This window comes from Larus michahellis, chromosome 7, assembly GCF_964199755.1.
Source record: "Larus michahellis chromosome 7, bLarMic1.1, whole genome shotgun sequence".
In the NCBI taxonomy this organism is placed as follows: Eukaryota; Metazoa; Chordata; class Aves; order Charadriiformes; family Laridae; genus Larus; species Larus michahellis.
This window is the reverse complement of record NC_133902.1, coordinates 58,160,475-58,175,502: the sequence shown is the minus strand read 5'-3', so window position 1 is coordinate 58,175,502 and position 15,028 is coordinate 58,160,475. Positions and strand designations below refer to the sequence as shown.

Here is a 15,028-nt window from a genome sequence, read left to right as displayed (position 1 = left end):
GGAAAAAACCCGCTCCTTTTTCAGAGAAGTTGAAGATCTTTGTTTACCTTTATTGTCTTCTGCATATTTTTTTTGGTTCATAGTATATATTTTGAAATCAAGGGAAAAGCAACCACTGAACAAAGTGTGGGTACACTACGAGGGGAGAGAGGGACACGCACGCGCATACACAAGCCCTGTACGCCCACCTGAACAGACTTCGTACCTGAACTCCAGGAAAAATTAAATTTTCATTACTGCTGATAATATACTAATTTTCCTTTTGTTAACTATATTCATTTTCACGATGCAGGTCATGCAATACCCCAATTACCCACAGGTTAGGAATATACCTTTTCAGAGGTTAAATGACTTTCAGAAATTGTCAGTTGAGAAGAAGTCCTACGTGCACATCAAGCAATTCCTCAAAATACATTCTGTGAACGTCGACAGACGAATAAAGAGTTTCAGAGGGTAACTTACAGCTTATTACTTTCATTCTGATTCCTCTAACATGATGCATGGATTATGCAGAAGTTGACACAAACCAAAAATTAATTATCTACTTCAAGGATTTACAGCAGTGTATAAACAAAATAAGAACATAAATGAAACATTTTCAAACTCAGATCTTCAATTCCAAGTGTCAGCCTGGAGCAAAATTTTATGTCTGAGCTACAGTATTAAATCCCCCAAACATGGAAAGGCTCAGAAAGAACATCTTTTCAGACTCCTAATTATTACTGCACTGAAAACTAGAGGTTAGCAAAAAGTCTTCACTGTGTGGCGACGGAAGGAGGGAAAATAGGGAAAAGAAACGCAGGATGGGCTTCATCAATAAACCTTACGAGACAATTAATTAAAAATACGGACAGAAGGGCCAGGACAAGTTAATTGGCAGAGAATCTAGAAAGTGACCTGAATCAGCAGATTTTAGAGCGTTCAGTGTAAACTGAATAATTCTACAGAACCAAATTACCCAGCAGGTGGAAAGCTATCCCTTCCGTAGTACCAGGCAAATACATAGGAAGCAATAAACTTTATTACAGGAAAAAAGAGGCTCAACAGTCTTTTAAAATCAGAGAACTTTCTTGCTGTGATTCTGTGCTCTCACTTATCTCCATGAATGGGCTTCGGTGCCTGAAAACCAGCAGCAGGGGAAAGAAAAAAGGAGACAACATTCCCGAACAGCTCTCAGCTGATGGAGGCTTTAATCATTTGTATAATCATCATAAAGGGATGCTGCATCAGCAAAACCTCCTCGGTGTTTTCAAGAAGCACTTTTATACGTTACCAGAGAAACACCGCAGTATCTACAAAGTGGATACAGCAGCAGAAGGGAACACAGCTCAGAAGAAAAGGGAGATGTCTCTAACATCCACCATCGCCTGAGGAGCAGAAACAGTCATAATGTGCATCTGGCCACCACCTCTGTCTCCGATGGAACAGAATTTCATCTTTTAAAATGGTTAGTTATATTGATACGGCTGCATGTGCTACATTAAGTATGAAAAAGTAACTGAACATACAACATTACACAGTATTTGTCTGTACTACAGGTATAAATCTGTAACTTAGCTGTGTGATCTTCATAAAAATTAAATAGACCATTTGACCATTTGACCACAGCAACTGCTTGCAGTCTATAAGAGGTACTTGGTTTTGTTTAACAAAATAAATCCCTAGCTAAGATAAACCATTGAGTGGAAAGGTGCTGAGAGAGGCAAAACAAACATTCTAGAAAAGACCACGCAGAAGAGAGAAAGAAAGACTAAAAGCTAAATTCTTTAAATGTAGACCAAAATAGAGCACACTGCAAAAAAGAGATACTACTTTCATCCTCCCCTCCCGTCCTTGGTTGCTTAAGTACTGGTCGTCTAATTAAAGAAACGAGCAGGGTGCTGCAGCCAGCACCTGAGCCCTAGCTTCTCCAGTCTGCAGCTGAGTAACACAGAACAGAAAAGGAGAGATTTGTTTCCTCTGTCGCTGAATTCCCATGAGCCACAAAGAACAAGAAGTTGCATTAAGCTTGGCTGATCACCGCAGCCAGGTTTCTCCAGCGTTGTAGGGTTTCTTTTCCCAAAACCTCCTTCCACCGACATACTGAGAAGATACACTGTGATGGCGTTTTTAACGCAAAACAAGATTAAAGGTTCAACACAACAACGAATCTTTCAGAAAATGTTTAAACGATGAATGACCCCCAAATCCTCCCAGTTGCAGGGAGGAGTGCCGAGCCGGTCGGATCTGCTGATATCCATAAGGGTGCAAGAAGAGGCTTCAGCTCCAATGCCTGGGAGCACTACGCTAATTTGCCATTATTATCTATCTGTCACTTCCTGCACTTGCCACACCAGTGTGAATTACCTCTTTGATGTTCCATAGCTGTAAGCCCAGCAGTGCATCACCCCACTCGCTTCGTTCTATAACTCCACCACAAGAAATGTGAGTGTCTGCTCCTGACCTTTAATTTGAACTTCTCATTACAGCCCTGAAGAGTGGATCGCAGGTTTGAAGCACAGTCGGACGATTTGAAGGATGCAGTCAGGAAAACAGTTGCAACAGAGCCAACCATGCGCACGCGTGCACATCTCAACCCACGGGCCTGGGGACAGAACTAAGAGAGTGTCCTCCGCCGGGCAGGTCTCTGACTTCTCCTGTGAAGGACGTCTGGTTGCTGCTGCTCTCACGACCAGTACAAGGAAGTACCAATCCATTGGCGTTGCCCATCCACCGTGCAAATCCCAGGCTTCTGCCACGTCTTAACACAGAAGAAAAATAGCAATACCCAAAATTCAAACACGAAAACACGGCAACGATTACCCCATAGCAAGCAAAGCACCAACTCCACATCCAACCTTGAGCTCTCCCTACCAACGGTGGAAATAAAACCTACAGCATGGAGCCTATTCGTGGTCTATAGCACATCTATCAGATCTAGAACACAGTCCTTAAAAAAAAAAAATAGTCCAGTTTAAATAGTCATTAGCCTATTCCAAAGAACTCAAAACACAGCCAGCCAATTGCACCACAACAATAACTAACTACTGTAAAAGCATGGTGGAAGCATTTATAGGTAAAAAAGAAACTCAATAGCCAAGAATATAAACATTCTAGTTTTCCACAGAGGATTAAGTGTGAATCTGGGACGAAAAACGTAATGCACGCTTTGCCTTATGCAGCCATTCAGGTATTTTTTTATTCCTACAAAGCAATTTCGCATTGAGCACAGCGAAGCGATGCGATAATAGGGGCAGAATTCCTCCAGCTCTTATCTGACGCTGTGTAAACACTATAAAGGGCTGTGGAAAGATAAAGTTCTCCACCTGCTGATGGTTGCTACTGTTAGCCAAAATGGGGTCAGAAGTTAACTCACCCAGCTTATGCATGAGGGTTCTATAGCTTGAGCCCTTAAGAATGAAGCCACATTACCATCCATTTGGAGAAAAAAAAAATACTTTGTATGTAAGAGACTCAGCCAGTCAAAGACAAGAGATAAGGCATGTAAAGGACCGGTTAAGCTGAACCCAGAACAGCTTACTCAAAGCAATCTGACTAATCGATAACTAGAGACAAGAAAATTAATTAACTGTTGTACAGTCCTCTCCGGAATGGATTCCAAAGACAAAAGATCACGAGTAATTACCATTAGTTTCAAAAGTTATTAATAATAAGATTTAAGTACCCTAAAAAAAATAAAAATAAATCAACTGATTGAGCTTTTATTGGCATATTCAAGCAAGGAAAAATGAGCATATTATTACTAGCCTAGGACTTGGAAGGAGTGGGCCCAATTTCTGCTCCACTATAAACATCTGCCATCTAAGGCAAGTCACTAGCCTTTTCGTTTTTTCCATCATAAAAAAAGAGTAACTGCGCACCTTAAACATATTTAATCTTACACTAATCTATGACAGACTGGGTGGTGTTTGTTGACAGCCATAAATGCTGTATTCTTATAGATACGAATTCAATCTTACACTTAATAATCTCAAAGGAAGCAAGTTTGTTGAAACCCCCAATCAAACCTTAAACAAACACCAGACTGTATTTCAAAATCTCATATACAATTTGGTGTAATTACTTCTATTCCTTAAAGAACAGAAATAGCCAGGATTTAACTAACCAGTGCTGCCACACATTGCAAAGAAGGGAAAAGGATTATTTTGTCCACATTTTAACTACAGAAAAACTAAGTACCAAGGGGGCTTCCTACAGAATAGAAGCAAGAGCATCCAGCTGATGATCCCAGGGACCCACATATATAAACTAACCTGCACTTCGACCCAGTTAGGGCTGGGATTTACAGCTAGTCAGAGAGCACTGGTATAGAACTGGGCCAAAGCCCGTATCAGTCTCTTTTATTAAAAAATAAAAGGGATCTCCTCCAGCTTGCCTCAGCTGTAACACACCGAAGGCATTCAATGGCCTTAGCACAGCCTCCAGAGAAAGCCAAAATGCTTACTGTACGCTTTCATGCACATTCAAACAATATACCCGTGTTCACACACACACATCTCAGGAAGACAGTTCATCCTAAGAATTTTTGGTTCCATCTTCTTCCAGTTTGGAAACTATGCAAGTTTGTCTCTCTGCTTTATTCTGGTGACGCAGAGAAGAGCAAGGACACAGCAGTTCTGCCAGTGTGATCATCCCATGGTCCCTGCTCGATAAAATTCTATAAGCTGCCAGAAATCACTGACACTGGAAGCACTCCAGAAATAGGAGAACTATGACAGACACGCCAGACAGCTGGCCTCTCTTCAAAGGCTTGAAAGTGCAGGGTTGGGAGAACAGGGGTGGAGTGAAAAAAATAATCCTAACTTAATTATAAATATAGCTTAAGAATCCCATCCACGTGAAAGTTCTCCTGCTTTGTATCATGAATACCTCCAGGGCTCAGAAAGCTGCCTTGAACAGAAAACACTTGGAATGATCCTCTCATGAGTGGCTCTTAAGTGGTAGTACAGGTGAAGAGGACAAGGGAATATTCCCCGGTAAGTGCTCCTTCAGCAAACTGCTCGAGTCATTTGCTGTTTTGCTCCCAGTTGGAGAGCTGCAGTCCGTACTGACCTGTGGCCTCCGCAGCTGGCAGCCCTGGTGAAGGAGAAGGTGTGAATGACCCAGAAAGCATTTTGTGGCTGTGCTCTCCCACTGTCTAAAAGCTTTCTTCCCCTTCCTAGTTGACACCAAGCTGCCTGGGCTTTTTGGAGTCATTCATCTCTTCCCCATATTCTTCCAGCTCTCCCTCACCGTCAGGCACGACTGTTTTCTGGTTCAACTGTTTTACCCACTCCTGCAATGAACAGGTGAGAGGAAGGAGCAGCAGTCAGGGACGGACAAGAAAGAAGACCCAAGATGACACTCTGGAGAGAAGAAATCATGGCAGCCTGAGAAATGTCTTCCAACTACAACAGTGAACGCTCTGAGAGGTCTCTCCACTTGCTAAACAGAAAGGTCTTTTGGACTTCCCTGCAAATACGGGAGCCCTTCTGTGTTATATATTTCCTTTGTGTAGGCTGAAAAGAAATCCAGTTTTATAATTCCCTATGTCAACTACTTTAAAATGCACCCCTCAGGTTCAAATGTCACCACTGACACCTCAGCAGAAAATACTAATAAATCCAACATTTAACAAATGGCAAGCAAGGATCGCTGTAGCACTCTGTACCAGACAAGGGAAGAGCCAAAGGCGCTGTACAAAGCTGTATTTATAAAAAATATATGAAACTAGTCCTTGAAATGTCAACTGCTGCTTCAACACCGAGAATTCCTACAAATTATACTAACACAGTACAAAGCCTACCACAAACTGCGATATAACTGTAAATGAAACCAAAGGAAAGCTTTATTAGAAATTTTTTCAAGAACTGAGAGCAACTGCAACTTGAGTGAAGACACTTCCTTCTGGGAAGTGTCTGGATGCTTCTGAATCACAAAAATAAAGTGTGACAACTGGAGTTCTCCACAATTCACAAATTGGATATGAAAAAGATCACGAGCCTTGGAAACTATTTACTCTGCTTCTTCATCTTCCCTTCAACACTTGTCACGATAGAGGCATGCTACCAACATCAACCAACACATCTCCTTAGGTGATAAGGGATAGCAAAAATGTCTGAAATAACTCCATGCCACCCACAAAGGCTGTAGAAGCTCTCGAGGTTTCTAAATAGTTTATTATTTGCAGAGCATTAACATGTGCAAACAGAAAAACGGCACTGATTTTCACACAATCTTTTTAGTGTTATCGTGATAACTTCTGTAGAGACAGCAAATACGACATGCAGCCCCACTAAAAGCTGAAAAACAGATCAGGTACGTTAGGTAACGAGGGGTGGTACCATTTGAATTTTTCATAATCCTGGTGCCATCAGGCCCCATTGCTCCCCTCCCTACTTCAGGGCAGAAAAGCCAAGGAGGGAGCACCACTGCGGGCTGGGGCTGGTGGGGCAGAACCCCCACACAGTCAGCACAGCATAGAATCACAGAATCGTTTTGGTTGGAAGATCATCAAGTCCAACCGTTCACCCAGCGCTGCCAAGTTACCACTAAGCCACGTCCCTCAGCACCACGTCTACCCATCTTTTAAATACCTCCAGGGATGGTGACTCAACCACTTCCCTGGGCAGCCTGTTCCAATGCTTGACAACCCTTTCGATGAAGAAATTTTTCCTAATATCCATCCTAAACCTTGAGGCCGTTCCCTCTTGTCCTATCGTCTGTTCCTTGGGAGAAGAGATCAACGCCCACCTCTCTACCCCCTCCTTTCAGGGAGCTGTAGAGAGCGAGAAGGTCTCCCCTCAGCCTTCTTTTCTCCAGGCTGAACACCCCCAGCTCCCTCAGCCGCTCCTCGTAGGACTTGTGCTCCAGACCCCTCACCAGCTTCGTCACAGCAGCGCTCCCTCAAAACACGGCAGAGCTCATCGCCACCACAGCTCGGTCAACAAAGCCACTGCAGGCCACTCTGTGCAGCAATAATTACTTGGTCCCAGACCAGAAGTGACTGTATTGTAGGGTGGAAACCCATCTCCAGAAAGGCCAGCAGACACTCTACTGCCCTTGTCTGTTGTTCCGGGTTGACAGAATACATACATGACATATTTTAAAGCCAAAATCTCTTTCTTGTTTTTAAATTCAACATGCTATCAAAATCGTATACAAGACATAGAATTAGTGTTCTCACCTTGTCAAGACAATATGGATCTAATTCCTCCAACAACTCACCAGTTTCCACAGTTAGAAATTTCTGTTTAGCAGCTGCTGTTGAGCACCAAATGTTGTGAGGGTTTCTTCAAAATTTCTGTTTAGAAATATATCCTACACACCTTCCATTCTAAAAGTCAACCTAAACTTAATCTCGGATATAAAGTATAAAAACTGCTATTCCTCATCAGTCTTTACTTATTCAGGCTTGACAGACAATATAAAAATCAGCATCCAAATGCTTATGTTTCATAATCCCCTTACTTACGAAAGTATGACTGTTGGCAGAGCTCTCTACTTAAGCGTGGTGTTTTGCTTGTAAAAAAGCCGAACAGAAGTTTCAAGGCGTTAGCTATCATGATAACTGTCACAGCTGCTACGAAACTAACCCTCTGTGCTCTGCATCTTATACAACTGTGACATCTTCTCCCATTACGTTGCTGACAAGGGTGTTTTTTTCCTGTCTCCACTATAAAAAATCTCTTCGATATCCTCCACTTCTAAATAAGCAGCCTGCAAATGTATTCACGCTTTTCTGTTGTGTTTTTAATCCATGTGTCTTAATAAATACCAAATGGTTCTAGTTTTGCATAGTCTAACAAAATAAAATATAAACCCAAAAGAAAATAGAAAGAAAAAAAAAAATCCAAATTTTATTCTCTGTTTTTACACCATGTTCTTAACACCATTCGTACAGTGCAGGGGAAAAAAGATACATCTTTCTCTCAGGAAATGTACGAACCAAATTACACAGAGATTCCTAAAAATTAGCACAATGAATTTTTGCCTAAAAGGTTTCTGGACTGAGAATTATTTAGCACTACCCATACTTGCAGAACTGAAGTAATAACGCGGCCATTCAGCATCCTGAAGTGCCTGGTGCCGAGGTCCGACGTGTGCCAGGGCAGGAGGGCAGCTGGAGGACAAGGAGGGAAGTGCTGAAAGGCAACAGAAGGCGACACCATCTCCTGAGCCTGCAGGTGAAACACCCAGCAGAGGGCTGGAGCCCCTCTATTGTGGGGACGGGCTGGGAGAGCTGGGGGGGTTCAGCCTGGAGAAGAGAAGGCTCCGGGGAGACCTTCCAGCCCCTTCCAGGCCCTCAAGGGGCTCCAGGAAAGCTGGGGAGGGACTCTGGAACAGGGAGGGGAGCCATGGGATGAGGGGGAAGGGTTTTACACTGCAAGAGGGGAGACTGAGATGAGATGTGAGGCAGAAATTGTTTGCTGTGAGGGCGGTGAGCCCCTGGCCCAGGTTGCCCAGAGAAGCTGTGGCTGCCCCATCCCTGGAGGGGTTCAAGGCCAGGTTGGACGGGGCTTGGAGCAACCTGGGCTGGTGGGAGGTGTCCCTGCCCAGGGCAGGGGGTGGCACTAGATGGTCTTCAAGGTCCCTTCCAACCCAAACCATTCTGTGAGTCTATGGTTCTATGATTACTTCTTAAATTAGTCTAATCCGCAGCCACCTGCCAGTCCCCAACTGCTCATTCCCACCTCCGACTTGTCCCCCAGAAGGTGTGTGTGGCCACACCATGAACCAAACGGAGGAATTGCTCCGGGTTAAAATAAACCCAGAAAAGATTGCTTTTCAGCCACGTTCCTTTTCCTGGCTCAGCTCACTTTGCAGCTGTATAAATGCCTATGCAAACACAGCACAGGAACGAGCAGGAACAGACAACGTGGTTACTGTTTTATGCTGTCAGAAAACTACCTATGAACTTCACCCCCCAAGCAGTCTGTCTTAAAATAAACTATGCTCTTTCACTGCTGCTCTGAGCCCGTTCCTGGGTAGCTGGTTTGCATTCCTCACGTGCTTTGGTAATAGATCAATAAATACTCAGCAGGTATGCCCGTATTTAGACACCTAGGTGATATAAATACTAGACACAGATGAATGCAAATTGCACTGTACAAAAGCCTGCGGGGTTACGGCTGCAGATTTATGGAAGGCTATGTGACCAGGCCCAAACAAACAGATTTGTGAGTCACAGGCTTGTGATTTTGACCTGATTATACTGCAGACGTTGTTGTTGAGTGTGGTTATTGTCATTAGTCCATACGCAAGAAAGTACACCGGCTATTCCGCCAAGACAAAAAAAAGCAAAAACAAGGAAAGGGAGCAGTGGAGAAATGAGACTGCCAGTTTAGTAACAGTTCAGTAACTCAAAGATTTGGAAAAGCAACCAACGTGAAAAGACACAAAACCCTGAGGGGAGAATTTAAGTAATACATGGCTGCCCCATCCCTGGAGGGGTTCAAGGCCAGGTTGGACGGGGCTTGGAGCAACCTGGGCTGGTGGGAGGTGTCCTTGCCCAGGGCAGGGGGTGGCACTGGATGGGCTTTAAGGTCCCTTCCAGCCCAAATCATTCTGTGATTCTATGAAAAGTGGTGACTCAGAAGAAGGTAATTGAGGAAGAACAAGGACCCGTCCATTGCAAGGAGTAAGCAATTAAGGGATGCCGACATCCACAACCTGCCCACCAACCACCACTGTGTTGCTGAACCAGGCATAGCGAATATTTTAATGTTTAACCTAGTACCGTATGGCCATAATCTATTTCTTGCAGGTTTAGTTGGAAGACAAAGGAACAGTTGTGCGCCCGGCAGCTCTATGCGTGCTCGTCCATTCTGGTCTTCACGCACAATAAAAGACACCCAAATAAAAGCGAACCAAAGATTTGCTGGCTGCTCAACTAAACCCATCTGAGTGCTGGGCTATCAGCTTCCTTCTCTAGACATCATTTTTGTCGGAAGGGATCATGTAGAGAAGCCCTAGTGTAATAAATGAATAAATAAATAATCAGTCGTGGGTTAAGCAGCTGACTGAACAACACTGAGGAACCAAAGGAGCCTCATGTCCCCATGGCACTGGCTCTGCACCCACCTTACCCCACTTCCAGCACACCGAGACACCGAGCGAACTTTTGGGCAGAGGAGATTTTTGCCACGTTACACAGGCTGAAACGTCTCAGCCCAGCTCCAGCGGGCTGCAGACCTGAAGACCAAAGGATGGGAAGACAAGGCATAAAATGGAGGAAAGAGGACTGCACCTCGGAAGTCGGTAGTTAAACTGGGCTTAGGCTGCCGTGGAATTGCAGCAAGGCGTACTGAGTAACTCCCAGCTGCTAGGTCGACCATAAATTTGTAATAAATCTGCAGTAAAGAAGCAAAATATATTTCCTGGTCTAAATGACTAACTCAAAGACTAGATTATACTCTCCAATGGTGTTTGCCTTCCATGTTCGGCTGCACTAGTATCTGCCAACGTCTAAATAGTCTGCTCTGTTCCTATTTTGTTTAGTCAGCTACTGAACCTAGGGAACAGTCTTCTCACTATTTTTAGAGAGACAGGATATCTAGAGCTACATTTTTATTTTTTTCAAACGGGACTTGCCTACGAAGGCCATTCAAAAAAGACATCAGGGATTTAGAGAAAAGTGTAATGACTGTTGAAAGTCATTAATGAAATTTGACTTGGCTCTTTGCGGATGCCTGCGTTAAAGAGAACACGGACAGAGAAAGCAGGCGCCTGCTCTGAGCCTGCTTCTCTGTAAGGGGAAATAGCACTCAAACGTTTCCTCTTGCACCACAAACTATTCTGAAGTGGTCTTAATTTGACTGAAGAGGCACTTGCGAACTCACACTCCAATGCCTGTGACTAACTCCATCACCCTGAGTACTCCTGATTAACCCTGCACCGTTTGAAACAAACGGACAAACAAACAAATATATATATGTGTGTGTGTCTTTAAAGTACATCCCACTCAAAACAGTTAGAGCTTTCAACAAAGAGAGAGGAAAGCTTCCTTTAAAACTCCAGAGGCTGCTTTTGTGGCCCAGGTTTTAAAAGCAGCACTTTTTTATTATTATTTATAAAATCTTACCAAGATATTTCATTTGGGCGTTGAATAAAAACTAAAATGGAAAAAAAAAATATCTATTGATGACATATTGTTTTCTTCCCCTTTTAGAACTAAAATGAAAGTTGAGCAGAAAACGTTAGGAACTAAACCCCAGAAAATCATGGAAGAGAGAGGCTGGGGAAAGAAAAGTTTAAAAATCTTATTTTCGCCCTGCGATAAGAACAACAAAAACATGCAGAGAGTTAAAGGGGTTTAGAATATTTTAATTCCTGATCATTGAAAGTAATAGCAAATTTCCCCATCAACCTCCACAAGGCCAGAATTTAACTTCAGAAAAAGAAATTCTACAGAACAGAATAAGTCTATCTAAATGTATAGACAAAGTCCTTCTGACCACTCCTTTTCTTATTCTTACATTTAAAATAATATTTTAACCTTCATTTTTCCATGGTACTCAACAAAGAGTGTAGAAGAAGTATTCCTACAGTAAAGGAGAGAAGGCTGCAAGTCACCACCAAAAGGAGATTTGAAGCAGAAAGGTAACCTCAAGCACAGAGAAAATTATGAACAGGCTTTTCGCAATTAGCTTAAAGAACTTAAAATATCCAAGAATGTAACAAACCTAGTATATCGCAAAAAAATTTGAAGTGGGAAACAAGCAAGAAAACAACAAGACTGAAACTGTCTGCCATGGAGCAGATTAACATCTGGGCACAGAAGCACAGCTGAGATTCCTTTTTGAGGATGTCAGCACGTTTCCATACATTTGGAGTCCAAAGAAAGTGGAAGAAACAACAGAAATATTCTTAGGAACAATTTTAAACTAAATGAAGATGAATCTCCCTTGATACAAGGGAGATGATATAAGTCATCAACAGCTTCTAAGACTAAGAAGGAAACAAACGGGGAGGAAACCAAAGCAGTGAGTGACTGTGAAAGCACAGCTGGAGAGAACAAGTCAGAACAAAAGACAAGACAGCCTGTACTGAAAAATGATGCACTTACACGAGGCTGAACCATACCAGAATCTCTGGTATTTGATTATCCAAATGCAAAAATTAGTCTTTTCGCTTCTGTCCCTCTTATCACAGCAGCTGCTCTTCAGCTCTCTTGTAGGTACGCAGCTGTCAGGACAGAACAAATACACGCTCTGCTGGCAGATACGAAAAGAGAGTTTTTAGTTGGTACAGATCTGTTCTGGGGACATAGATGTAACCACCGTGCCATCCGAACAGCTAATCCAGGTGACAGACCAGTACCGATGAAGCTACGGTAGGATTTTTGCCAAGAAAGGTTGCACCAGATGATCCTCAAATGGGATCCTTGGTCCCTTCCAACCTGCTATTCTGCGACTGAGTAAGGCGTATGCTGATCAAACAGAGCCACCAGTGAAATATGCAGCAAGTGTATTTGAACTTAAATCATCCAGTGGAGCCTGGATCTCAACACATGAATCTTCCTTTGCTGCATCCCATGGCAGTACTGCTTTATTAAGAGAGATTGAAGACAGGTGATGTGACCCGTGAAGCTTTTTATCATTATACATTAATTTTCTTTGCTCAGTGGTCGTTAATCACAGTTTCCCTGAAAGGAAGTAGTAGTTCAAGTATTTTTCTAAATGGATAGAAAGTTTGCTTGGTTGCCTTGTATCTTCTGCAACACCCTCCTTTTAATAAAAAATTCTTGTAAAGTTTTATAGCAAAATACAGCATCTTTGGAGGCCTCAACACAAGAAGGACACGGAGCTGTTGGAGCGGGGCCAGAGGAGGCCCCGGAGATGCTGGGAGGGCTGGAGCCCCTCTGCTGGGAGGACAGGCTGAGAGAGCTGGGGGGGTTCAGCCTGGAGAAGAGAAGGCTCCGGGGAGAACTTCCAGCCCCTTCCAGGCCCTCAAGGGGCTCCGGGAAAGCTGGGGATGGACTTTTTACAAGGGCATGTAGTGATAGGAGGAGGGGGAATAGTTTTAAACTGAAACAGGGGAGATTTAGATTAGGTATTAGGAAGTTTTGGGGTTTTTTTATTAGTTTTTTTACTAAATCAGTTTCCTTACCAAGCACATGCCTACGGAGCTGCCACATTGATGCAGAGATTTCCAGAGGCAACATATCCCTGAACCACACCACACCGGAGAAAGGCAACACTAATGGTGACAAATCAATACCTGCTGCACAGAAATGCTTATCATGCCCACGACTAAAAAATCTCATTTAACAAGCGTCCTCCAATATACCAGATTAAACCATTAAAAAAAAAAAAACAACAACCCTTAAAACAGAATAACCTTTTCGCGTTGAAAATGACTCCTACGAAAGGAAAGTCAGTAATCGTTAGCAGTTTCTTTACAGAGCTGAAGCATCTCTGAAAGAAGGGGGCTCATTACACGGCATCTGATAAGTCCCTGGCAGAGTTTAAGGATAAACAATGGGACTCTGTCTGGAAGTGCGGGAAGAATCAATGTCCTGCTAAACTCCTAACTGCCAAGGAGACACAAACCAATGCATTTGCAATTTTCCCAGCAAGCTAAAGAAAGCAGGGTGGCTAATTTAATGGAGTGAAGCCAAGCAGAATTACTGTATATTCAACACCTGTAGGTCATACACTCCGCACTTGAAACACATCAAGCACAAGCACCCTCCCTTCCCAGTAACACAAATCCCATTTCATTTGAAGCACACTTTTTAATTGGTTATTATTTTAAACAAGTGCTCCTTTTTATTTATAAACCAGGAGAAAATAATGAGAATTTAAGAAGAATTGTTTCCTTCTGTGCAATGAAAGGGACAGACTTGTTTTATGCAAAGTAGAACAGGGCATCTAACGCTCACTTAAGGCAAACAATTGTTTAGGCTGGGAGAAAAACCCTACACATTAAAATAAACAACTTTTCAATTTCTCTCTGACTAGGAAAATGAGCAAAGACAATGAACAAGCACATGGTTTACATCAGTTCCTGACACTTCAAGAGAGCAGAAACTACAGATTAAAGAAGCTGAGAAGTCTTTGCTGGACAACTAATCCCCGGGGAAAGATTGCTTTGTTTTTGTAATCTGGAACCACCTTCTGAAGTACACAACTGCAGAAGGGGGGGAAAAAAAAAAAAAAAGAAAAAAAAAAGCCGCCTTCTCTTTTTCTCAAAGTAGCACCGCACTCAGTTACCTAGCAAAGGAATAAACGTTTGCTTGGGTTTTTAAGTGATAAAAGCACAAACTATGTAAAATGTGTTGAGATTAACAGAAACCTAAAAGGAAACGACGTCACCAGATGCAAGTAGGATTTTACCGCTTTTGGCTGAGATCCTTAATTTTTTTTCATAGTAGCTCATAAGGTGCTATGCTTCGGATTTATGACCAAAAACGGTGTTGACAACACACCCGTGTTTTAGCTGTTGTTGAGCAGTAATTACACGGCACCACGGACCTTTCTGCTCCCCGCCCCAGCAGCGAGCAGGCTGGGGGGCACAAGGAGCTGGGAGGGGACACAGCCGGGACAGCTGACCCCAACTGGCCAAAGGGATGTCCCATCCCACATGGCATCGTGCTCAGCGATAAAAGCTGGGGTGGGGAAAGGAGGAAGGAGGGACATTCAGACTTCCCAAATAACCATTACAGGGGATGAAGCCCTGTCTTTCTGGAAATGGTTAAACATCTGCCTGGCGATGGGAAACAGTGAATGGATTCCTTATTTTGCTTTGCTCGCATTAATAATTCATTAAATAAAATATGCACTTCATAAATTGAAAAAGATGATTTGCAACACGGGAGGGTGATTATGGGCACGCAGCGCTCTGCAGCACTGATGAATCAGGAAAAGCGCAAGTTACATGTAATTTCCCCGAAGAGAGCAGAATCTACTTCTGTCCCAGGCACATGCATCTGAAGAAGCTGTAGAGTCCCCCAGCTGCTCAACTCTGCAGACAGATTCCTAGCAAAAGGATTCTCCCGTGTCCTCCTTTGTGGTCACACCCTTGGACTTGGACAACCTGGTCGGCA

General features: G+C 43.2%; 1 protein-coding gene across 2 annotated transcripts in view; it reads right to left on the bottom strand.

Moving 5' to 3' along the window:
- Nucleotides 1-15,028, bottom strand: part of LYPD6B (LY6/PLAUR domain containing 6B) — a 52,548-nt gene that overhangs the window by 19,083 nt on the left and 18,437 nt on the right. The window lies entirely within an intron of this gene.